Source organism: Diceros bicornis, chromosome 4 (assembly GCF_020826845.1).
Source record: "Diceros bicornis minor isolate mBicDic1 chromosome 4, mDicBic1.mat.cur, whole genome shotgun sequence".
NCBI classification, from domain to species: domain Eukaryota; kingdom Metazoa; phylum Chordata; class Mammalia; order Perissodactyla; family Rhinocerotidae; genus Diceros; species Diceros bicornis.
This window is the reverse complement of record NC_080743.1, coordinates 4903169-4930354: the sequence shown is the minus strand read 5'-3', so window position 1 is coordinate 4930354 and position 27186 is coordinate 4903169. Positions and strand designations below refer to the sequence as shown.

Sequence of the window (27186 nt, the reverse complement as noted above, 5' to 3'; positions counted from 1 at the left end):
TGGAAATGTGACACAGAAACATACTTTCAGGCTATCGTTCCCAACCATGAAAATACTTCAAATTGTATGAATACAGAAAATTGTAATGAATAATTCTATATATGTACAATGTGTCATAAATTATAAACATTTATTAATCAACAGCTTTAAGACCATATATTTTGGGAACCCTGACCACCAGTAATCTAAATAATTTACTTATAAGGACCCTGAAGAATTTGGCCAATGCACTGACACAAAATATAGATCTTAGACCTTGATCTGATGAAAAAAAATCATGATAACAAAAGAGAATTGTTCTTTTTCATATATTCAATTAAAATATTTCTTTTATATTAGGTTCCTAATTAATTCCCAAATATTTTTTAATGTCTTTTACATGTTTCAAAAGAACAATTTAGGAAAGTTTTATGATAACTATTATACTAATTGCTTCATACAACATAGTTAATTTGAGAAGATAAACACTTTAAACTGATCATTAAAAAACTGGTTTCTTGCCTCTTATCTCACACCTTAGAATCCATACACCACACTCTGCCATATTAATCTCCATCGTTTTTTTTTAGATCATTCTAACACTTAAAAACCCTCAGTGATCCCTACATCGTAAAGCTCAACCTTTCTGCCTGGCTTTCTGGGACACAATCTCAACCTTTCTTTCTTCTTCTTCTTTTTTTTTTTTGTGAAGAAGATTAGCCCTGAGCTAACATCTGTTGCCAATTCTCCTCTTTTTGCTGAGGAAGATTGGCCCTGGGCTAACATCTGTGCCTATCTTCCTCTACTTTATATGTGGGACGCCACCACAGCACAGCTTGATAAGCGGTGCTTAGGTCCGCACCTCGGATCTGAACCCGTGAACTCCGGGTCACCCAAGCGGAGCTCGTGGACTTAACCACTACGCCACGGAGGTGGCCTCCCAACTTTTCTTCCCAGGCATCTTTGCTGCCTCCAGCCCAGCTGATCCACTCATCTCACACTCCTGGGTTCTATCTCGTTGCTCCTGCCATCTCTCCTTCCTTTGAAGGGAAGCCCCCACCACACACACACACACACACACACACACACACACGCAAAACTTTAAAACCCAGCAGACATCCCTGTCTTCCTTGCCAGGGTGAAAGGACTTCCCTCTCTGAACTCTCGGTGCATTTCACATGTGCCTGCACCATTCGTCCAGAACCCAGCAATCACTGCTTGGAACTGTTGTTTCCCATCTCCCCTTCTGGAATGCGGGCTCTGGAAGAGCAGGGCCTTTTTCATAGCACCAGTACTTGGCACAGCGCGTGGCACACAGTAGGTCCTCAATAAATATTTTTGAATGAATGAATATTTGTTTTTGAGGATATGGATCCAGATGCCAGCTCTGCAGAAGATGGAGCAAATCATTTAATTTCAAAGACCTTACGTCGTCTTATCCACAAAGTGGGAAAAGTTATAACATCTGTGTTCCTTCTTCACAGGGATGTTGTCAAGATCACATGAGATGATATATGTGACAGAATTTTCCTTACTTGAAATGTGCTTTTATTATACTTTATATCCCTCTACAATCCTTAATATACTGTTCTTTGCACACAGTGCTTTGCATATAGTGGGTATTCAGTGAAGCCTGCTGATTGACTGAAGACAGAGGAAAATTCCACAACTGTTAACAGTGCCATCCTGTCCTTCTTTGAAAATCATGATGGCTAAATAGCTGCTTTTTTCTCCTCTTTTCTAGACATTAAGCAAACTGAGATTTACTTCAGCAATCCATACATTGAGTGCTAAGGATTACAAGGCGGCTGTGATTCAGAGTTGCTAAGAACTCTTTGATCCAAGCACTAAGGAAGGTCGGTTAACTGGCCACTGGTCTCTGTTTCCTTCCCATCCGCACAGTAACCCAGTGTCAGCTAAACACCGACCTGACTGAGAGGTATCTGCTCATGATGGCATTTCAATGACTGTACATTATTCAGGGTCAGAATTTGTCTTTTGACTGTTTCATTATTTGGCATTAATTATTAACAATTATTCAATAAATTGCTTATGTAATTTCATTACTTGGTAAACATAACCATTCATTATTTCATTATTCATAAACATAACCATTTTTCTGAAATGATTTCTTTTTTTTTTTTTTTTTAAGCCCCCCTGAAATCAAGACCCTTACAATGAAGGGCCAGCCAAGGCTTTCTTTCTTTTTTTTTTTAAATTTATTTTTCCCCCAAAGCCCCAGTAGGTAGTTGTATGTCATAGGTGCACATCCTTCTAGCTGCTGTATGTGGGACGCGGCCTCAGCATGGCCGGAGAAGCGGTGAGTCGGTGCGCGCCCGGGATCCGAACCCGGGCTGCCAGCAGCGGAACGTGCGCACTTAACCGCTAAGCCACGGGGCCGGCCCTGAAATGATTTCAAAGTCCTAAATAATTTGGTGTGTAGGTGGAAATTTTTTTTAAAAATTTACATTTTCTGAAACAGGGCTAAATCTGGCACTTACACACTTGAAAAAAACAAACATGAGTTTGATAAGCAAAAAGGAAGAAATTGGATAATAACTTATACATTATGTGTGTAGGTTTTTCCCATAAAATTAATCATGAAAGCAAAACAGTAACCATTAAGAGAACAATTTTTAACTTCATTTACTCTTTTTAAAAAAGCATATTTGCATCTTATTCTTAGTACAATACTCACATTTTCACAAAAGAATCATATCCACAAAGAGACTCTCTGTATTGTATTGTATTCGGGGGTGAAAAGTCATACTCAGAGCTTAGGCAAAATTGATGAATATATTAAACAGACTTCTAGAGATAAGATTTCGTGTGTTATACTTCTTGGCAAGCATTATTACAGGGTTTTTAACTATAGAACAGTCACACAATTCAGCCAGGCTGACAGGCACAGCGAATGAGGCAGAAGGAGTAGCCTACAGGGGTCTGGGCTGATGATGGAAGGCTGTGTGTCAACTGGTGCCTGAGCATCAACCCTTCAGCCACACTTCAAGTCCTCTCTATACCTGGTAACCAGTTAGACATAAAACTAAAGTGCGAATTCTAATGAGCTATGTGCCAGGAATTATACCACTGTTTCACAACAATCCTAACAATAAGATTGTGAAATAATTTTCTTATTCTCTTTTTATAGATCAGGAAACAGAGGCTTTGAGAAGTTAAATAACCTGACCCAACCTAGTCTAAAGCTAGTCAAGGGATCTGTCTAATACTAGAACTATGTTTAATCACCATGTTATACATTAGTTAGCAGTTAAACTAACAGGCCAATTCAGATTAGAGCACAGAGGAACTGTGTTTCACCCAGGGATGACTCATAAATGGGAAAATTTTATATTTTAACTATGGCCTGCAAGCCCTGGTCCAACACCCCAGGTCCAAGATCAAGTCTGATGTTAGTTGTGGAGAGATTTAAAGGATACTCAAAAAAGATCCACTTAATCTGCCCTTTGAAGGGTTCTGACTCTAGGTCTCCCCCTGATAGCCAAGGCTCTATCTTGTCCATGGCAGCAAATCTCTACCTTGATCCCCAATTCTGATAACTAGGTCCCTGTTCTTGCCCCCTGCTCCTGGGTCTCAATATTCTGCCCAGGATCTCAATGTTGAACACATCCCAGAGCTGCTTGCTGCCCTTGGACACCAGACTCACAGTGTGGTCCTTCCTCTAACTTGGCAACTCTTGACACAGATACTCTCTTTCTTACCTACCTGGATTTTAGACCATTAAAATAACCTATACCTATACCTTCCTAAATCGCAACATATTGCTATCTTTCACTATGCTCTCTGATAATCTTTCATGGCTCTAAATTAAACAAGGATAGGCTCAGCCACACCCATATGGTGACAATAGAATACTCATCTTATTGCTGGTAATTTACTTAAATGGTTAGCATCAAAGACTTTTACCAAGGAGTGCCATCTAAGGACTCAGAGGGAAATTTATTTATTTATTTTAATTAAACACCAATATCCCCTGGATGATTTTTATATGTTCTAAGAAAGTAATGTTTTAACCCCTCTATTCTTTAAAATTTTGGTTTAGTTTAGTTTTGGTATTTTGGCTAGTGGCAAGGGAGGTGAAGGGGTTGGTGGAAGACGATTGAGAAATGGTATCCTTTGATAAAAATAACTTTGTGCTCAATAAGCAACAGAATGTGCTATTGTGAGCATTCAGGACATTATTTGAAGACAAAATAACATCTGAGAGCATGAATATATTGGTTCACGGCTAGGGTATGCAAACCTTTTACACATTTTTTAGCCTAGCTCTGAAATTTATTCAGCTTGAAGAAGAATATAAATGCATGATGAATCAATCCTCTTGGGAAATAATTCTGTCTCTCTGGTCAGAAATTTCTTGGCTATTTTCAATCTTAGCATGATACTGTAAAAGTGGAGAAAGTAAGTGAGCATTGAATGGAAAAAATATCTAGTCTAAAATTAATCTTATGACATATGTGAGCTGTCTTAGTTCTCAAGTCCTTCCCACAACCATCCTCACATCTTCGTCTCTAACGAAAGCAGTCAAAGTCATGGAGGTCACGACTGACTAATTGCCTTTATGTGAGCATTTACATGAGAGGATGAAAAAAATCACTAGTTATAAGTTAAAATATAACAGGAATTTTCTCTTTCACACTAAAAGACACAAAAATCCGCATTTTTTAAAATGTGATAAAGGCAGGGAATAAGTGTGGCTCAATTCCAGCACTGTGGTGACTAAAACTTAAAACAAATAAATTAATACAAATATCACCTCAGAAATTATAAGGAGTGGATTTTAGTCAGCTATAGACAAATGTGCAGAAACCATGCAGCCTCCCTCTCAGAAACCAGGGCAGAGTTCCAACACTCCTGAATGTAATTCTTGTGGAAACTGACAACTGATATTCAACTGCTAATGATTGGTTACTACCAGTGGTTCACAAATTAATTCTTTCTGTGACATTCTGTAAGCTCCTGCACTCTTCGTACCTACAACACACACACACACACACACACACACACCCCTTGCTGTTTCATCCTTTTAGAAATGCTGCAACTAACATTAGTTCAAAATCCCAAAACTTTAAACAATTACATTTATTGAGCACCTTTCACATTATAATTCTAGGTGAATTATATAAATTATGTTTAATACTCCCAAGAATCTGTAGGGTGGCTACCCTTACCTTCATTTTACAAATATGGAAACAAGGGCAGAGAATGGATAACTTTGCCCAAGATAACATATTTGGGATTTGAACCCATGTAAACGGCACAGATTGTACCTAAAATGGAAAACATCTTAACTGCATTACCTACTTGCGCTTCCAAAGCTGTTTAATTATACCTCTTTCATAAACTTCTGAGGACAGAGCATCTGTCAAGAATCACACTGGGTTTCCCATTTCCCCACCTGGGCTTGATCTGTGGACCTCTGATCCTACCCCACTTCCCACCCCGATACAGATTCCCCATGTTGTCTCTTTGCTGGATTGGTGCCCATTCACCTGCTGAATCAGGGCCTAGCAGAGTCCCTGTCACATAGTAGGTGCTTGATAAATAGTTTTTCAATGAATGAATAAATAAATGAGTGCTCTGTGGCTAACCCAGCCATACAGGGAAGGGAGGAGCAATAGAAGGAAAATGTTAACCCAACTCTGTATGTTATCCATTGAAACCCAGCCTAATTTTCACAATCTGTGAAGCCCTCCCTTAGTCACCAGGCAGTGTTGTTCAAAACTCCCTCTGTTCCTTGTACGTCACCACCCCAGTGTTTAACAATCTCTGTCTCCCACTGGAGATCAGGGTTCCCAGAGCCTGGAACATAGTAGGATGCTCAACTACTGTTAAGTGAATGGGAGATGATGATAGAAATGCCTATATTTCATCAGAGGCAGCAGCAATCAGTGAATTGGCCTAGAGGTGGAATAAGCTTGGGCCAGTGGGAGTCTAGGGAACCATTTGGAACCTTAAGAATTAGAAAGTTTTTATAAAGTAGAGGTCACCGATGTCAAATTCAGTACTGAGGACAAAGAGACTGAGTACTGAGAGATGAACAGGGGAGCAAGAACCATGTTTCACACATTCACCTCTTTACCTCCAGGACCCTGCCCTGTGTCAGACATCAGTTGGCCACTCATTAAATGTTTATTAATGACCACCAAGTGAGTGCCCTGGTGACTGCTGTAATATCAGTGTCAGTGGAATTTGCAATAGCAGAGTCGGTGGAGAAATAAAGGGATTCTTATAAAGAACAGATGGTGAGGCAAAGTATGTATTCTCCCTCCCTACTATGCCTAGGAAATCAATAAATATGTGTTGGTTGACAGATTGACATCTGCTCCTTTCTGAGGTGTGTATCTCTGTTTGAAAAAAGACATTGACCACTCTGAACAATGACGTAAGCTGTAGAAAACAATTCCTAAGTAGAGGGGATAACAAGTCAGACTTACGGTTTAGTCTAGTGTTTTCCAAGCATTTTTAAGGTATGGTAGGTCTAAGAAATTATAATATCTGTATAACAAATCAAGGTAAAAAGACAAGGCTGCTTACAGCTGGAGGCTGAAAGTCCTAGCCCAGGAGATCAGATGTCCCAGCCCCTGTAAGGGCTAAAGCAAACCTGTAATCCATTCTCATCACACATGCTGGGAAGCTCTGGCTTGGTAAAAAGTTGGAGAAATTGCCAACCTGTCAGACAGACCTTTTTAAGTGTAAGACACAAATATATTACAAAGTTAAAAAGAAAGGACTTTGCACTTATCTGCTATTGTAGATTGCTAGGGAGCCACAATATTTGAATAGAACTGGAATGATTTCTACCAGGTATCCAGGATTTTTAAATCTGCTTTGGTTTTCTTTCACTTTGTCCTATTAAAAACACTTTCTCTAAAGTCCTATAGCCCATCCTCCAGTCCTTATAGTCTCATTTAAATACCCTTTTGTTCTCTTAGTGGATTTTTAAAAATGTTTATTATAGGAAATTTCAAACATATTCCACAGTAGAGAGAGAATACTATAATGAACCTCAGTCATCCAGCTTCAAAAATTGACTCATGACCAATCTTTTTCCATCTCTACCTGATTTTATTTCTTCCTCTCTAGATATCATATTATTTTATCTGTAAATATTTTATTATACATCTCCAAAAGTTAGGGTTTCTTCTTCTTCTTTTTTTTTTTTTTTGCTGGGAAAGATTCACCCTGAGCTAACATCTGTTGCCAATCTTCCTCTCTTTTTTTTCCCTCCCCAAAGCCCCAGTATGTCATTGTATGTTCTAGTTATAAGTCTAGGGATTCTTTTCAAAATGACCACAATACTATTATCACATCTAAAAAATTTTAGTTAATAATAATTCCTTAATATAATCAAATACTCAGTTATATTCATATTTTCTTACAATGTTTATAGTTTGCTTGAATGAAGATCTTAATATAATCCCTACATCAATCACAACTGTCTAATATGTTAATATGTCTCTGAAGTCCCTTTAATTTACTCTTTTTTATTCTTTCACTTATTTGTTAAAAGTACCTTTCTTCAGTAGGATTTCCTCCCACAGATCAGAATATGCTGATGGTATTCCCGTAGTGGGTCTAACACTTTCCCGGGCTGTAATGGGCAGTCACATCCAGACGTTGTTCTGGTGTAGGTCTTCTTGCTGTTGGTGGCTTTCCCTGACTTGATCACATTCTGGGATTCACACTGTCTCAGCTAGTTTTGTTATAGATATTGTTTATAGTTAGGGGGCTTTGCCATCCTAGTTGTTTTTTTGTTTTTTTATGGTGAATTCAGAAAAATTTAAAAACTACCTATCATCACTACCATATTCTAAAAATATTTCTTAAAATTGACTTTATTTTGTTAAGGTTTCAAGAGACATTGCTTTAGTCTTTTTTTTTTTGAGTATGTTAGTGACAATTCGCTTACCTCAGATTTCCTCTAACTTAGTGTTACACGGATGCATATTAAAGGAAAAGCACGTTCAGGGATTCTTGATGTTGGCTTATTTTCATTATAATTTTACTTATATTTATATGACATTAAAAAGGAATGAAATCTTTTGCATATTGTACCCATATAACCACAAAAATAAAACAAATTTACAAAATAAATGAAAAGAAAACTGTGGGAGTGTGAGAGGCTCAGTAACGATTAATTCTTCTCCCTCCCAAGATGGAACCCAATCAAGAGAAAGAGACAGGCAAGTGAGATCAAAATATCGTCTTTCATACCGAGAAGGCAGTTGAAGAACAAGGCTCAGTGTTAGGATTAGCATTCCTCCCCTGACCCTTCCAAGTCCAGATCTCGGAACAACCTACTTGCACAAAGTTTGGGTCTACAGAGCAGCCACCATCTACAACGGATCAAGGGTTATCCTCCAACCAGCTAATTCACTCCTTTTCCATGGACAAGAATGAGGATTGGAGCAAGACGTCAGGAGTGTTTCTCAAATGGGTATCTCTCTACATGGAAATAAAAAGAGTAGAGAAATTTCCTCTAACCAAAATTAAAAAATAATTACCAATCAACTTAACTACATTAATTTAATGTGATACATACTGTTTTTCTAAAACTGAGCTGCCAACATTGAGTAAACTAGTAGAAAGCTGTATTTATCTACAGTACTTATATTTTATGTCAGTTACTACTGGCTTGATTATTATTATTTTGAGCATATTTTGGCCATCGATTAATTTTCATTATTTTCCCTTTTTAATAGCAAACTCCTTTTCGAGAACCAGTTGGTCATTTTATGTGACAAACAACATATTAATACAACAAAATGCAATACCAATGTTTTTAAAATATTGCTTATGAAAATATCTTCATTGCATTGCAAAACAAAAAGAAAGAAATGTTGCAATTCGTACAAAGATAGATCTACCCAATCACCCTGTACATTCAGACGCAAGGTAAACATGGTATGACGCATAGTCTTCTGTATTTGACATCCTATACCAGTGTCCTGTGATGATTTCAATTTTCCCAACTCTTTTCTCAATTCAAACTAAGGCAATCCTTAAAATTAATTATTGTGATGTTAATCGACCTTCGCTCTGTTGCGAGGTAAATGTAAACTCAACAGAAATGGACTTCCACATCATCTAGAATATCTTATGTCAATTACTTTATATCATCAAACAGAAAATCGAAACATTCTCATTGTACTCACAGATAACCAAAAATAAGTTCTCAAAGATCTAGATATAGATCTATAGATCTATAGATGCTAGTTTGAGAAATGCTGGGTACAGCGGGGCGATACACAAATATACAAGGTAGAATAAATACACGGATGCCAAAATGGGGCAGGACAGTAAATAATAAAATTCAAACAGCTCCTGAGAAAAGTAAGAACTCACATGCTACCAAAGGCAAACATCTCTAAAATAGGAGTAAAAGGATCCCTCTTCCCATCTCTCTCAATGGTCTATTATGGAATGGAGATTGCTAACTAATGAAAGGGGCACTGAAGAGAAGAAAGATAGGGATATGTACAAAATCCTTTGTAAAATTATTGAGTCAGCCCAGAGACATCACATAGTCTAATCTCATATTTTTAATGGCCATCATGAGATCTGGAAGTTGGCTCACTCTTCTGGAGGATGAACTGGCCTCTTTTTTCTACAGGTCACTCTATGATTCTAAGGGAACACAGTTACAGCATCATGTTGGCAGGAACATAGATTATCTTCACAAATGTACCAGACCAGAATTCAGAGCTTAACTGCATTTCCTGTCTCTCATTCACCCTGTTAGGAGGTTGCTTGGCAAACAAAATCAGGGCCACAAGAACAGTCCTTTGCCATTCCATGGTAAATTCTCTGTCCTTCTGTTAAGAAAATTGCTAGGCTTTCAAATGTTAAAACGGCCAATCATAATATCTGATTTGCTAACCAGGTGATGTAGGCACAAAAGAAGAGAATGCTGTATACAAGCCAGTAAGAAGGGCCACGTGTTCGTGTTCGTATGAGAGAAGGACAAAAAAACTATCAAATTAAGCCTAATGTTACAACTTAATACTTTTAAACTTCTAATTCCTGTATACAATATTTAATCAACATCGATTGTCACATTTTATCCAAGATAATGAAATGTTTCCAAGTAAATGTTATCCCTAACAGGTCATCAAGCCACATTTCAAAAAGGTTTATAAATCAATTACTTGGAGCTTACAAGCAGATAGCCCTCACAGCTGCTTAGAACTTGGATACACTTTCTCATATAAAAAAGATTATAAATCACATAGGTACAATGATATTATTAGAACTACTGTTCAGCTTCACGCAGATAAAATAGACTTTTGCGGGTTGGCCCATGCACCCAACCGCCATTTATAATAAGGAGGTGGCAAGGAATAAACACTGATTATACGAATTCAAATGTTCACAGCTGAACTGAACTCATTTTTAACACTTTCCAAGAGGTTATCAGTGACTACAATGACTTGCCATGTAACTTAAATTAATGTTGCCATCTGAGGATGAAACCTTCAGAAAGAAACCACAAAGGACAAAATTAGTTCTCAGTAGAAATAATCCACTCCAAAAGATATATACCTGAGTCGATTTGGGGACTTCCAAGTCCAAGCAAAATAACCAGTATGCAAAGCCAGGAAAAATATGTCTGAATACAAAAGAAAGCTCTACCCTAGTCATGGGTATTATGTAACCTTCATGCGAAAAAAGAACATGGCAACAGGGTAGTCTGTGTGAAGGCAAAGAAATATTGAGTCTGGAAGTCACAAGTATCTGGCCACTAAGACAACCGACTTCAAATATTTACTTATTCCACAAATATCTCTTGAGTGTGTACAATGTTCTCAATGACATTTTAGGCAACAGAGATATTCTAGTGATTAAAACAGACAAAAATTGCATTCTAAGTGGAATAGAAAAAATAAAATAAGTTGATAAAATATTTAACTATGTTGGATGATGATCAATGCTACTGAAAAAAATAGAGAAAATAAGGAGAATAATGAGGAGAGGAGAGGGTACAATTTTAAAGAGGTCATCAGGGAAGACCTACCAGAGAAGGTAACTTTGAATAAAAATCTGCTGATGGTGAGAGAAGCAATTTGGATACCGGATGCAAAAAAAAAAGCAAAGAGAACAGAAATGCTAAGGCCCTGGGGTGGAAGCATGCCCGGAGTGTTTGAGAAAGAGCAAGAACACCGCTATGTCTGAACACACTGCATGATGGAAAAACACAAGTCACGGAGGCCAGTCTGTGTAGGGCCTTGTGGGCTATACTAAGGAATCTGGATTTTATTCTGGGGGAGATAGAAAATCACCAGGAGTTCAGAACAGAGGATTAATTGATCTGACTTACATTTTACCAATATTACTTTAGCTACTACGTCAACATTAAACTGGGGAGAGGAGTGTGTGCAGGTGAAGGGAGGCAGCAGAGAAGACAGGTATAATATTCCTATTATATTCCAAGCATAAAATAGTGGTGACAAGCACCAGCATGGTGGCCATGGAAAGGGTGACAAGATGCTGGACAATTTTGATGGTAGAACTGTCTGAACTTCCTAAAAGATTGGGTGACATGTAAGCAAAGTTGAGATGTTGAGGATGAATAGACGATATTCGGCATGATATGCTGGCAAGACGGGGGTGCATCTTGGGAGGAGGTGGGGCAACTTGGGAGGAGTATGTTTGTGAGACTGACAGTGTTCACAAGACTTTCTGTGGCTGAGGCAAACAAACCCTTAAGAATCTCCATCCCCCTGTACATTGATTCCACGCTCACCAGGAAAGTGTTCAATAATTAATGCAATCCACCCAGTGGAATTAGGGAGAGGGTACCCAGGACAACAAATAGGTGTATTTTAGTCATAAGAAAGTTTTATCTTCTATCACATTAAAGAGATTGTTTCTTTTACTGCTGGCTTGAGAAGTCTGTAATTGTTCTCATATTTGTTTCTCTATACGTAATGTGTCTTGTTTTCCCTGGTTGCTTTTGTTACTAGCCTTTGGTAATTTAATTATGATGTGTGTGGTATGTTTTTCTTGTGTTTATCCTCTATCAATTAAATACATTGATTTCATTGTTAAATTTTTTAAATAACAAAAATTCAAAACGCAGATGGCTTCACTGAAGAATTCTATCAAATGTTTAAGTAAAAAAATAATATCGATGCTACACAAACTGTCTTAGCTATTTGAAGATGAGGGAACATTTTCCAATACATTTTATGAGGCCAGCATAACCCACATACCTCAACCAGACACATTGAAAACAAGAAAACCACAGATCAATATCCTCCATGAATACAGATACAAAAAACCTCAAGAAATTTGGAAATAGAATCCAGCAATATACAAAAAGGGGGAACACATCATGACCAAGAAGGATTTATCCCAGGAATGTAAGGTTGGTTTCACTTTCAAAAATTAATCAATATAATTCACCACACTAACATAATAAAATACATATGGTCATCTCAATAGACACAGAAAAAAAAATTTGATTAAAAAATACTTTAAAACTCTCAGAAAACTAGCAATATAAGAAGCATCTATCAAAAACTCCTTCTAACATCATACTTAGTGATGAAAGAATGAATGCCTTCCCCCTAATATTGTGCACAAAGGCGACGATTCCAATCTCACCACTTCTATTCAACACCACAGTAGTAATCCTAGCCATTACAACAAGGTGAGAAAGAAAATAAAAGACATACAGACAAGAAAGAACTAAATTCCTAAATAATTTAGGGGGAAAAAAACAAAGCTTCTAGAAAAAAAAAGTAAGTAAAACAAAGTCTCAAGATTTAATGTCAATATAAAGAAAATCAAGTTTATTTCTGTATACCAGCAACAAACAGTTGGAAAATAATTTTTTTTTGGTCAGGAAGATTAGTCCTGAACTAACATCTGTTGCCAAACTTCCTATTTTTGCTGAGGAAGATTGGCTCTGGACTAACATCCATGCCTATCATCCTCTACTTTATATGTGGGATGCCTGCCACAGCATGGCTTGATAAGCAGTACACAGGTCTGCGCCTGGGATACGAACCTGTGAACCCCGGGCTGCTGAAGCGGAGTGTGCAAACTTAACCACTACGCCACCGGGCAGGCCCCAGAAAATAAAATTTTAAATACCATTTAAAAAAGCATCAAAAAACCATAAATTGTTTATGAATAAATTTAACAATTTATGTGCAGACTTTCACAATGAATGCTACAAAGCATTGTGAAAGAAATTAAAGAACACCTAAATAAGTGGAGAAATGTCGTGTTAATGGATCACAAGACCAAAATTGTTCCAATGCCAGTTCTTCCCAAATTGATCTATAGATTCGATTCAATCAAAATTAAAATCTCAGTAAACTCTTTTGCAAACATTGACAATAAGATTCTAAAATGTGTATGGAAATGCAAAAAAAAAAAAAGCTAAAAAAGCAAAAACAATTTTCAAAAAAAAACATATGTAGAAGACTTGTACTATTGGATTGCAAATCTTACCATAAAACTACTGTAATCAAGACAGTGTGGTATTGGCATAAACATAAAACACAGATTAATGGAACAGATCAGAGACTCCAGAAATAGGCCAGGCATATATAGTCTATTGATTTTTGACAAAGTGCCCAAGGTAATTCAATGGAAAAAAAAACTCTTTTCAAATAATGGTGCAGAACAACTGAGTGTCCATATAAGGGAGGGGGGCGGGGGGGGTTGGAGGGGGCAGATTTGTATTCATATCCATATAAACCTCAATCTTTCTCTCATCTCATACAGAAAAATTAATCTGAAATGGATCATAGACCTAAATATAAAAGTGAACACTCTAAAACTTATAGAACAAACACAGGAGAAAAAATATGCTACCTAGGCAAAGATTTCTTAGATTGGACAGAAAACCATTGTTAAAGAAAAATTGTTAAATTGGACTTCATCATATTTTAAAAGTCCTGCTTTTTGAAACACATCAATAACAAGATGCCAAGACAGGACACGGACTGGGAGAAAATATTCATAACACATATATCTGACAATGGACTTTTATCCAGAATATATATACATAAAATATACAACTCAGCTGTAAGAAAATAACCCAATATAAAAATATATATTTGAAAAAACATTTATCAAAAAAAGATACACAAATGGCCAATATGCAAATAAAAAGGTTATCAACATCATTCACCATCAGGGAAATGTGAATTAAAACCAAAAAGATATACCATACCAAATTCACTACAATAGCGAAAAGTGAAAAGACTGATAATACCATGCATTAGCGATGATGTGGAGAATTGAAAGTCTCATTCATTGCTGGTGGGAATGTAAATGGTGCAACCACTTTGGAAAACAGTCTGGCGGTTTCTTATTTGGTTAAACACACAGTAGTAACAGATGACTCAGCACCTGCACTCCTACGTATTTACCAAGCGTGCCAGTTATCAGTTACTGACTCCCAGCTCCATATCCACCCTTACTCACCTGCTCTGTGATAATGGAGCTGAATCCTGTAAATATTTCTCCTTTGCCAGATGGCACAATGTTAGGCTTTGTAGTAGAGGGTTCTGGAAAAAAACAACGTAGGGAAAAGGCGTTTCTCTTTCTGGTTCTGGCGTGCTCCTCACATCAGCATCTTGCAGTGCACACAATTTTTTCCGCAGTGCCCAGTGGCCAAAAGCCTACAGCACCTTGCCATGGGCAGCTTCCCTTGCACTCCTGCAGGCAGTAGGGGAGTAGTGGAGTGCCACCAGCAGGGCATCTCACAGCAAACAGCTTCCCCAGGACCCGTAGAGCAGCTTGCCTACCAGTGCCACTTGCTAAGCACCTGCCCTCGAATGGCTTTCCCTGGCACCCAGGCAGAAGTATTGCTGGCAAGCCAACTCCACTTGACTGACTCCCTCAGCACGGCCTTAGCATGCTTCCCTAGTGGGTCACTGTGAATCCCTCTGGGTAAACAGCTTCTTCCCTTGGAATCCCTAATTCCCCAGTGAGTGTGGCCAGCTAGGCACCAGTCCTTGGACAGCTTCCCAGGGCCTTCCCATGGGTACCTTTGCAGTGAGTTCCAGAGTGCAATGTCTCCCTGTGGACACTTGCCCCACTTCAGCACTCCCGAACAGATATCCAGTGATTCCTGCTGGGAAGGCACCTCACAGAAATTCTCCACCATCCGTTGAGCCATGGCCATTCCCTCCCAAATGAGCCCTGGCTCTCACCTCAGGAAAGGCAGAGGTCTCCTCTGAGTGTTCTCTCTCAGTCCTCGGGGCAGTGGCTGCTCCCTGTTCTACTAATCCTATATTCTTTAGAGTTCTCTTTACCTCTTAATAGCCAATTCCCCATCACTCCAGTCCTCTAATAATAATCTCCTATTAATAATTATCCTTTGTTTAATGATTTTAAGAATATTTTAAAATTAAACTTTCTCCTTCAAATTACTATGTGATTTCTATCTCTTGATTGTACCCTAACTAATAAGCCAAGAGAAATGAAAACTTATAGTCACAGAAAGACTTGTACATAAATATTCAGAGTAGTTTCATTCATAATAGCTAAAAGCTGGAAACAAATATTCATTAACAGGTAAATGGATGAATGATTTGTAGTATATCAATACAGTAAAATATTGTCAGCAATAAAAATGAATGAACTACTACTATGTGAAACAGTGTGAATGAATCTCAGAAACACTTTGTTGAACAAAAGAAACCAACCACAAAAGAGTATATACTATATGATTCCATTTATATTAAGCTTTAGAAAGGAAATTTAATCTGTAGTGAGAGAAAGCATATCAGTGGTTGGTTGCCTGAGGCTGAGGGTAGGACAGGGGAAGTGACACAAGGGACTCTCAGTAAGGATAATGGAAGGTTCTACATGTTGATCTGGGCCGAGGTTTCATAGCTGTAAACATTTGTCAAAATTCATCATACTGTACATTTAAAATCGGTCCATTTTACTGTTTAAAAATTATACCTCATAGTTGATTTAAAAATTCATGAATTCACAAAATTGATCAATACATCAGTCCCCATTCATTTAATTTTGGTGAAGCTGTCCCCCAAAGCTTACTCAACTCTTATACTGACAAAACTGAGCTTCTAGACGTTCAAAGCTAAGGACTTGATACTGAATGATGAAATTATACTAACAAGGTTCCACCTTTCTAGACTTTTCCTTAAAGTTCTTTATGATCTCTTTCTGAGTTCAATATGTGCTACAATTCCATGAAGGCAGAAAGGACAATAAAGAAGGAACGTGGATGCAGTTGTGTCACTCACATACAGGCTACTGAAAACTGCAGAAACCATGGCAACTCCCCCAGTCCCCACACTTCAGAGATGGCCATTCTGCTAAGGCAGACAGTGACTGAGAGACAGTCAGTAAGCAGGGGGGCTAAGAGAAGGAGGCAGCCTCTCAACTTGTACTAAAGATCTGAAGGTCACAGCCGTACAATCTGCTCATGCTCAGCCCACCACCACAGCCCCAATATGTTTGATATAGAAGGTGATTCATCCTGAGTCCCATGCCCCACAGCCATAGCCATGACAGTGAAGAACTCAGCAACTGAAGGCAGACTTCCCAGACTGTATCCTGGCTCTGCCTTTACACATGACATGCCCATGGCCAAGAAACTGGATACCTCAGTTCCCTGATCTGTAATATGGAGATAGTAACAATACCCTCCTCACAGGGTTGCTGTGGGCTCAAATGAGCCCATGGGAAGTATTTTAAAAAACAGAAGACATATAGTAAGATCTCAATGAATGTTATAGCTTGTTATTATTATTGTTATTTTGTTGTTATTACATACTATTACAGTGCTTAGAACAGTGATCATAACAAGAGCAGTCAGCGCTGCTGTCCAACAATATGAGAAAATGTTAGGACTTTAACAGAAAACTGTTTTGTTTTGTTTTTCTTTGTTTTGTTTTGTTTTGCTTTGCTTTGTTTTGTTTTGTTTTTCTTTGTTTTGTTTTGTTTTTGCTGAGGAAGATTTGCCCTGAGTTAACATCTGTTGCCAATCTTACTCTTTTTGTATGTGAGCCACCGCCACATGGCCATTAACAGACGAGTGGTGTAGGTCTGCCCCAGGGAACCAAACCCGGGCCACCAAAGCAGAGCGCACTGAACTTAACTGCTAGACCACCAGGGCTGGCCCCAGAAAACTGTTTTCTTAACCCATAACAGTAAATATGTTCAACAAGAATTTGTTGCCATATTGCTGCTGTATTGTCATAATTCTTCCTATGCTGAATCAATACCAGGGGAGAATTATTTACTATATATAAAGATTGTACTGTTTCCTCTGTAACACCAAGTAAAGATTATCATGGATAGGTACACTTCATTAGGTTTGTTTGCTGAAAGCTAAGAAATTGCTAATAATACAAATCTCTAATAAAAAAAAGATTCCATTTGTGTCAGATGCCTGAAATAAAAGCTATCAGGGCTCTCTATAACTATAGATGAAATAACTCTGACAAACACCAGATATACAGCTAGAATTCTAGAGCTTTCAGAACCACTTGCTACTCTCCAAAAAACCCTTGGGAATGTAACGTAGACCCCAATGCCCAAACCTGTAAGCATGTGCCTCTCTGTTTTGTTCACAGCTGTATTGTTAGCATCTTGAACACACCTAGCAATATAAGTACTCAATAAATATTGTGGAGTAAAAAAATACAAAATGTCTTAAAATCAAATGAGTTGCCATGAGAGGGAAAAAAAAGCTTTCCCATCATGAGTGGTTTTCACGGAAGGCTGGGTGACCTCTGGTCAGAGATACTCAGAAGACAGTTATGAACAGATAAAGATTAGAGGATACGACTTTCAAGGTCCCGTCCAAACTGTCATTCTTTGACTATAGACTATGAACCACTGCCTGGGTACATCCAAGGTACCACATGTAAATTTCAAAATCAACGGCCCCAAACAACATGTTACCTTTCACCCCATATCTTCTCCACCTAATTTCTGCTAATAGCTTCCTCAATTAATGCAAACTCAAAACCCTAGAAGCATTATTTTACACACTTTTTATCTATTTCACAACTTCAATTATTTGCCAAGACCTGTCAATCCATTTCTATAATATCCGTTAACGTCATCCCTTCTTTTCCATTCACCTCTACCGTCACATTAGTTCCAATCTCTACACCTTTCTCCTGCGGTACTCAAATAACCTCTTAAGTGAGCTCTCCTTTTAAGTCCATTACAGCCATGGTTGACAAAATAATAGTTTTTAAACAAAATCATAATTTTATTCCTCTCCTGGTTAAAAACATTTAAGGACTCCACATCCTTTTCTAAATTAAATTAATTTGAAGCTCTTCAACCTAGCATTCTAGGCTCTCCACAATATGCCCCAAATTTTCCTCCTCTCTGCAACTTAAGCCATCACCTCCCTATGCCACAACCAAACTGGACTATCTCTTTAAGTCCAAACATGTCCTACGATTTCTCACCTCAGTATTCACTTTAGTCTCTCCACCTGAAATCCCACAATCTTTCCCTCTATCCATCTGTTGAAATACAATTTATCAAATGTTTAAATATTCAAATCAGTCTACTGAAGCTTACTGTCATTCCCTACAAGCTTTGGTGAGTGTGGAGCTCATGGAGAGAGGCCAGTCCCTTCTCTCCCTGTGCTTTTCCCTTGCTGGAGCTAAGTGAGAGAGGCTCCAAGAGACTCGTTCACAGAGACTGGAGAGTCCTGACATCCACCCTGGCTGGATGCTTCCTAGGGAGAAAGAACCTGCAAGCCGGCCCCAGTGCTTTCATGGAGTTGAACAACATGAGGGAGAATATAATCCCTAGAGTTACATAGATATGGGGCCATAGAGCCTGAGGCCCTTTTCTGGGAAAGAGATTTCTGAAAATGGAAAGCCCACTGAAGTGACCAGGCCAGCAAGGCCTAAAGAGACTATGGTACAGTGTGCTTTGAAGAGCAAGATAGGAACCCTCTTCTTATTCTCTAAACCCCTCAGAAGGCACTGGAGAGGACCTCGGGTATTCTCATGGATTCCTGTAATGGGACACCTATCCAGAGAAGGGAGATGCAGAACTCAAGAAAGATGTGACTTCCTCAATCTGAAGGGGTCCTTGGGGATAAAGGCAGCAGGCGTAAAGTTAACCACTACCCAAAGAAGACCTTGCACTGCACCTATGTGGACATCCCTCCACGTTGTCAGAGGCCACCAAGGTCAGCCACAGCCAGGATGGACTACAGTGACAGCAAGGGCACTTTCCAGAACCACCAACATAATACCAGTTATACTACAAGAGCCCTGCTTCCTTTTTCCTTCATCAGTCCACCTTTCCCCAATCCAGAAGAGCTTAACCTCAAAGAGTAAACTGGAGAAGGTATCTCAAAGACAGACTACACCTCACCCCTACAATAAAGTCAGGACTACAGCTCTAGCCCACACTATAGGAGGAGGGAGCTTTGATTCAGGTATGAGATGGAAGTTTTAAAATAGTCTAAAACCACATTTTGATAACTGAAAATGACTAGAAAGCTATAGATTCTATCCAAGGTGTTGTTAAGAGATGCTAAAAGGGGATTCACATAGCAGGGTTAAAAATTTAGACTCGAGGGGCCAGCCCGGTGGCACAAGCCATTAAGTGCGCACACTCCGCGGCGGCGGCCTGGGGTTCGCCGGTACGGATCCCGGGCGCGCACCGACGCACTGCTTGTTAAGCCATGCTGTGGTGGCATCCCATATAAAGTAGAGGAAGATGGGCACGGATGTTAGCCCAGGGCCAGTCTTCCTCAGCAAAAAAGAGGAGGGTTGGCATTGGATGTTAGCTCAGGGCTGGTCTTCCTCACAAAAAAAAAAAAAAATTAGACTTGAAAAAAATAAAAGTATTTCATATTTATACTGCAATGAATGTATATTCCTCAACAAATCATTTACAATTGTTTACAACCATGGAAATAACTATGTCATATAAGCTCACTTCTGAAAACTGCCGAATATGTCATGTTGGACTTTATGTTGGATGCTAAAATATCATCCAGAGAAGGAAAAATTTCTGCCATATTAATTAAAATCAATTTGTCGTGTCATAGAAACCCAGAGCACAGAAATGATAGGTGGAGAGGCCCCTTAGACAGACAGGGTGGCAGAATTCTCCACTGCAGGTGCAATTCCCACAGTGGGGACTGTCTAGGCTTATGGTCACACTTCATATGTCAAACAAGAGCCCACTGAAGTGATATGAACTTTAACAAAACTACCTCTGAACAGAGCTGCTGTACAAACCACTTTCACCTCAGCATTCCTTAACAACTCTGTGACAAAAAATAACCGGTCCATTCCTCTACTTATGACTTCTGTAAAGTCGTCCAACTGGTCACGCCATCTTACTTTTGAGCCAAGATGGAGACTAGAATGTCCTGGGTCGTCCTCTGCTTCTTTAATCTCCTTTTTTCCTTGCTGTTCTTTCAAGTAATGTGGTGGAGGGAGAATAAACTACATATTAAAGAAAGCAGCCTTGTGGTTTTGGTCACTGAATAGTCTTGGAACAGAACTCCTGTAATAAAAGAGATTATAAGAAACCCAAATTAGTTTTTGTTTTGTTTTGTTTCAATTTTTTTTAACTTCAAATCCAACACAAAATGAGTTTGTAAATCATTTTTGGCTGCCAAGCTAACAGTAATAAGTAAACCAGTTTAACTGGAAAGCTTCCACTTGTCTACGAGAACACAACAGTCCCTAAGATTCCAGCTCTGAGAACACATTTCTTCGCAATGTTAGGCCCATCATCGAGGCAATGCCAACACGCCTGTGTGTACTACTTTTATTCCTCTTCAAAAAAGTTTTTGTGTTTGGACCGCCTAGCTAAATTGTAGGCTACCTGAAAGCATAGAAAACATTTTCTTTCTCAATTTTGTTATCCCCTACAGCACCCAGTACAATCATTAGTATCCCATAAATGCTCTTATGCTATTGATTGCTTTTGCTGTCTTGCCCACAAGGCCTAAGTCCACATTTATAAAGCAATTTATGAATGCCAAATGTCAGGCACTTCAGATGTACCAAGTATTATGACTATATATTGAAGACGTGTGAATAAGAAATGTTTGAGGTAAATGCAGTTAGATGGTGTTTTGTTTTCTGCAAGATCAAATAGAAAGTAAACACCAGGAAAAATAAACCCAACTATCTGACATTTAAAAAAAAAAATCTAACTAAGCCATCCATTTATGTAAGCCTTATATGGCAACATCGTTACCAGAATTGTCTGTAATTGTCTTATTCCCACTTATGTCATGTTCTAGAAATAGGCAAGTAATATTCAATTTCACCAGGCAAGCATATGTAGAGATATGCCATTTTTAGAATAATTATATTTAACCGAAAGGAAATTTTAAATTACAGCTTAAAAAATATATCTTTATCCTTAAAAAAATTTGGAAGAATCATATGTTTGGGTACAAAACTTCTTATTTGCAAATGTAAGGAAAAAAGCAGACTTGGAAAAAATATATCCTGTCTTTCAACATCTACTGATTTAAACTAATCCAATGAAGTGATTAAATGCATGTATTTTATTATGAAATTTTAGCCTTATTTTTCAGATGAAGAAACTCAAGTTGAGACATACTAATGAACATGCCCCAAGTCAGATAGCTAGGAAGTGGAAAAACTGAAAATCCAAAATCTACCCCATGTTTTTCAACTGTTAACATGGGGTGCTTCTCACGGCCACCAATAGCTTTAGTAGCGGGACATTTTCATGGGCTCTTTTAATAGCTGTACCTTGGGGAAGGAAAGGGCAAAGCTTCCCACATAGAAATTAGAGTATCTAGCCTCCAAAGGGTGAAGCCAAATGAGGGAGAAGCCAGCAAATGAATCTTTTAAAATTTCTTCCTTAGAGATTTTCCTGGGACCTTCCTAAGGGGTCTGACTGTGTTTCTAGTGTGTAGGATGCTGGGCCTTCTCAGCCTCACTCTTCCTGGCCGCTGTGCCTAAGTGTATCACTCTAACATCTTCTCTTCTATTCATAAACGCTGAGTGTACCCCAGGGCCTGCAGAATAAATCACTAGTTCCTGAGCACCACAGACGAGGTCCTTTAAGAAATGGCCTCCATCTAAATCACCAGTCTCATCTTCCCCTCTCCTTTATTCATATACATCCTAGGAATCTAATAGTTTCCCCAATAATCATGCACCTTCAAACATCCATGCCTAAGCACATGTAATGCCCTCTGCCTGGAACCCCTTCCTCCACTTCCTTATCTGTCTGGCACAAGCTCCCATGCATCCTTCTAGATGCCACCTATTTTCTGAGGATGTCAATGTCTTTCCTGTGAAGCCTTCTTGGATGTACCTCCCCCACTTTGCATACCACTCTATCACCATGTAACGTATTTTATAACATAAACTTTTGAATGTGAGCTCTTTGAGGGCACAGACTTATTCTTCTCTGCCTCTATTCTCAGTATTTTGCACAATGCTTGGCATGGAGAGGGTCTTCATTTATTTATTCAGCAAATATTCACTGTGCAAATGCCAAGTGCTAGGCACTTCACTAAGCTTGAATAACAAGTCAGATGAACTTGACCCCTGACTTTATAGAACCTACAATCCAGTAAAACTCAATAAATACCTACTGAAATAAATAATATTTCATATTCCTTGTTATGGTTTGCTTAAATGTTCCCACTTATGAGCCTCCAGGCATGCTGGTTCTTGTGCTTGGAATGTCCAACCTTCTCCTCTACATTTACCCAAGTTCAATTTGTCCTTTGAAATTCAGCCCATATTCCATGCTCCCAAGCTTTACATGACTGGTCCCAGCTACAGTGACCTCAATAAGAATTAAACTCACTGCCATCTTTCCTTTCTCAAACAACGCAGCCTTCAGACTTTCTTATTTCTGCCAGCAGCAACAGCGTCCTCCCCGTGACCCAGGTGCAAAACTCCCGACTCGTCTTTGCCTGTCCCTTCACTCATTCCCATACCTCATCAGCTGTCCAATCCTGCCGCCCCTTCCTCTGCAATGCCACAGACACCTGTCCCCTCCCTCTGTTCCCGCTGCACTGACCTCGGTCTAGCCTCTCACTACGCGCACCGTCCGTTGCTACCGCACCCATCTTTCTTTGGCCTTCTCCTCCTTTCAGTTCATTCCGGGTTAAGCTTCTGAGAGCAGAGTTCTATCTTCCCCCGTTCATAAATCCGTAATACTTCCTCAGAACCTCTGGGATAAGGTTCAGACTCCTCCCTCAACCCTGGTCTATGTTTCTAACCTTTGTCCCTGCCGCTCCTTTATACACATCCTGTGCTCCAGGCCAACTGGAAGATGCGCTGTGTCTCAAATGTGCCGTTAGCTCCATAGTGTCTTTGCTGCTGCTGCCTGCTCTCGGCTTGTCCCCCCTGTTATTAAATTCCACCACAGTCATGGCTCCACATCTTTCACAAAGCCGTTTTTTGATCATTCCGTCACTCCCTTCCCCATAGACGACAGAGAACTCTCCTTCCTCAGAAACTGCATGCACTTCGTAATGAATTATGATGTAACGTATTTCACCCTGTTTAGCTGTCTGTGTATTTATGGTACCACTCAGTTAGACTGGAGACCACCAAGAGCCACCTTACGGGTCACCTCAGAGGGACTCTTCTGTTTTCCCATTCACCTTTTTCATATCTGCATTAAAATACTGGATCACAACACTGTAATTATTTGTTTCTGTGTCTATTTCCTACACTACGACAGTCCCTAATGTTGACCACATATTATTTATTAGTGTATTTTTATGCCTGCCATATAGGCAGCGCTCAATAAATGTGCCTTGTATGAATGGATTAACATAACACCTTGAAAATATTGTCTTACTACATCAGCTAGAATTAATAGTCTACTTCACTTACAGGCAACATAGTCTTAAACATAGCTTCCCTTTAGTTTTCCACAGTGTAAGCTTCACCTCCATGACTACATTGAGATGAAAGATTAGGTTGATTTAGTCTTCCTAATTAGATAATGGGTTCTTTAAAGAAAGATATTGGTGTACCCTTCACTATCCCCCTTTGTAACAACAGTTCAGAATATATAATGGTTATCAATAAATGTTCATTAGCTGCTTGTGAGTTAATTATTCTAATAGGAGAGGAAACAGAGAACAACCCAAAATGTGATTTCTCTTGTAGAATGACAAGCTGAAAGGTTTATTTTCTAATTTTAATCTACTGATTAAAATTTTTGCATGTTACACTAAAGTCTATTTTTAAAAGTAAAATAAACTCTATAGATAATTTAGACCAGAAATTAAACTTAGGGGGTAGAGGGAATATAGACTCCTGAGAATCTGTTGAAGTTTGGATCCTCGCCAAGTAAAAAATATATTCTCAAATATCCACACATAATTTTGCAGACCATTCGAAGTCTTTCAAGGCCTCCCTTAAAGTCTTCTGTGACTTCAGGTTAATTAAGAAGCTTTCCTTGGCCCTCGTGTTAAAGATGAAGTAATCTCAGGTTCAAAGACTGTAGGCTACCTGCCCAAGATCACACAGGTACCTTCCCCCCACACTCCTGTGCTTTCCACTACACTAAGCGTTAAAGTAAATAGAAATGTTTAACGCTATAAACTCTAAATGCAAAGCTGTTATTTGAATAGTTAAATAATTTGCATCCTACACTTGTGTTCTCTTCCATTTATGAAATTTCTGAGAAGCCCAAACATGACTCAACTTAGTGATTCCAAAATCTTCGTTTTTCACTCTTGCAGCAAATATTCGAGTCAATGCAACAAACAGGTATTGACTGCTTTTTATGTGTTTAACTCTGCGCTAGGTGCTAAAAGGCCAGAGATGAAAATGCACGCACAAGGAACAAAGCTAGCCCCTTCGTCTGTCCTCAGAGACAGGAAGTGTATTTAATTCATCCAGGGCCCAGCACAGGGCCTGGTAACTAATGAGCATTCCTTAGATATTTGTTTAAAGCAATATAAGAAGTGGCACATGCCCTTAAATAGCTCATATTTTTTGGAAACTTTTTTTCCACTATTTCTATTTTCCCAGTCTGAATCATCAACCTGTTGCTTTGTTTTTAGTATTGTTAATGCTAATTATAATACTGAAAAATGCTAAAGACCAACCAACTAAACTTTTAAGAGTTTATAATAAAAGTGCAACTATTTATAAAAAGAAATCAGGATAACTTTTTTAATGTCCTAAGAAAATCATTGTTTTTAAATCCAATTAGGTGTTATTTTGTGCATCAACTTTAAAAGTAAAACTACATGTTTTTCTTTTTAAACTTTGATTTTTTTAAGTCAATTATTTTAAAGTATGCTACATTGAATATAGCTTCTTGGTCTAATCTACATTTATTTTGAGGAATTTACATTCATTTACTTCTATTACAACTTTTCCATACATCCCATAGTTATATATATATATCCTTACATTTAAGCCACAATCCTTGCCATATTTGCTGAGGAACTGTATAACAGAACTATTTATTAACTGAGTTTTAAGGACATAGTTAGATATCACAGTTTAGCTTTCTATTATCTTTGATAATCATTGTTTTGTTTTCTCACATATTGTTTGCACATACACTACCTTCACTTTGCTTCTTTCTTTTATTTTTTCTATATCTAAAGTCACAGAAAAATTGCATCTAACAAAAGAACTCAGACCTAATCTTGGAAAGCTGAAGGTAAATAGTAGGGATTTTACTGTAGGGATTTTAACTTTAGCTGTTACAGTTATTTCCAAATCCTAAAGGATAGAGCAAAATTTCACACTTACATTTGCCTACTGCACAAGCCACTAGTTACAACTAGTTTTCAGAAATCAATTATTTACCCTACACAAACTTTATAAGTTCATTATCCAACACAATGAAATTATACAAAGCGTTTATCAACCTCAAGGTCTTTTTGGTTCCACAAAAACCTTTGCTTGAACTTGCATTTTTTAAGCAACAGAAATCCAAAAGCTTATAATTCAGTAGAAATAATTAACATTAGAGGAGATTTTCTAAACATGTGAGGAAAACAGGAATTTTTTTTTCTGTCTTTCTTGTTAAAGGAAAAAGAAAGTAAAAGAATGCAATTAGAGTAACCTGGTATTGTCCAGCCATCTCCCAGGGCCCAATCAATCACTAGCCCTATCTGTTCCTACAATAAAGAAACGGAAAAGAAAAAAAAATTGCAATGATCTAGAGGAAGAAGAAAGACTCATTGGGATCAAAATGTAAATTGTACGAACAAAATTATTTCTAAATTAGACACTTTATTAAATCTTGAAAGTGCTGTTTCTGCTGTAGCTTTTATTTCCTTATAATCTCTAACGTCATCCTCTACAACCAAGAGGCAATTAAACTTCTTGTCATTTATGCACATTTTTTATGATCCAGAACACAAAATGGCAAAAATATCAGTGAAATACCTTATCTGTTTCAAAAAACAATGTCAATTCTTAGGCACTTTAAATACAAATTACATACAGAGGCTTCACTGGCTAGAGATACATTTCTAATTGGAAAAGAAAAAGGAATCAAGAGGAAAAAACTCTTCACACAACTGACTATGTATGTCTCACCTAAAAAACTAAAAAACAAAACTAAAAAACATGTATTTCGTTTTTATGATGATGTTTTATATCCAAAGGGGAACAAAGACACCAGAAAAGAGCTCTATACTAGATGTGCTTAAAACAAAATCATGTCCTAACAAAGTTGCTCATTAGCTTCTACCTTCTAAACGCTGGTCCTCAGGCTACTGCAGCAGCCAGCGTACGAAAGAGAGCTTCTTTATCCCTGCAAACAAGGTTTGAGAAATACTATTTCAGAAGCTCTCCGTTCAGATGTAGTAAGTACTTTGTCCTTATGTAAATGGGTACTTCATGTAGTTTACAAAGAAAAATGCAAATTGTTTTGTGCTTTATATATGTACATCTAGGATATCTGTCACCATAGTAGCTTAACGACAAAGAACTGGTGCGGCTGGTATATTCAACTTAAAAAAGTATACAACGAATATTATCAGCAATTGATCTCTTTAATATTATGAGTAAATTATACTCAGAAAATATTGTGGAAATAAAAAAAGAAGTATTTTTCCTAAGTTCTGGAATCCTCTTTAGAATCAGCATTTTTTACTGCTTCAAGCCCCATGAAGACTCTAAACAAAGCAAACAGTCTCTGTCATAAGAAAAGAGAACAGAGAATGGATGGTCAACACTCTCCTTTACCTCCATCAAGTCCACACTC

The 27186-nt window shown here is 38.2% G+C and overlaps 1 long non-coding RNA gene across 1 annotated transcript in view; it reads right to left on the bottom strand.

Annotated features, from left to right (window-relative positions):
* Positions 1-26094, bottom strand: part of LOC131404040 (uncharacterized) — a 51447-nt gene extending 25353 nt beyond the window's left edge. The window contains exons 1-3 of the long non-coding RNA XR_009219710.1: positions 26038-26094; positions 20331-20496; positions 14446-14528 (exon numbers count right to left, since the gene is read on the bottom strand). This is a non-coding gene — a long non-coding RNA (uncharacterized LOC131404040). The remainder of the gene's footprint in view (positions 1-14445; positions 14529-20330; positions 20497-26037) is intronic.
* Positions 26095-27186: the final 1092 nt, after the last annotated feature.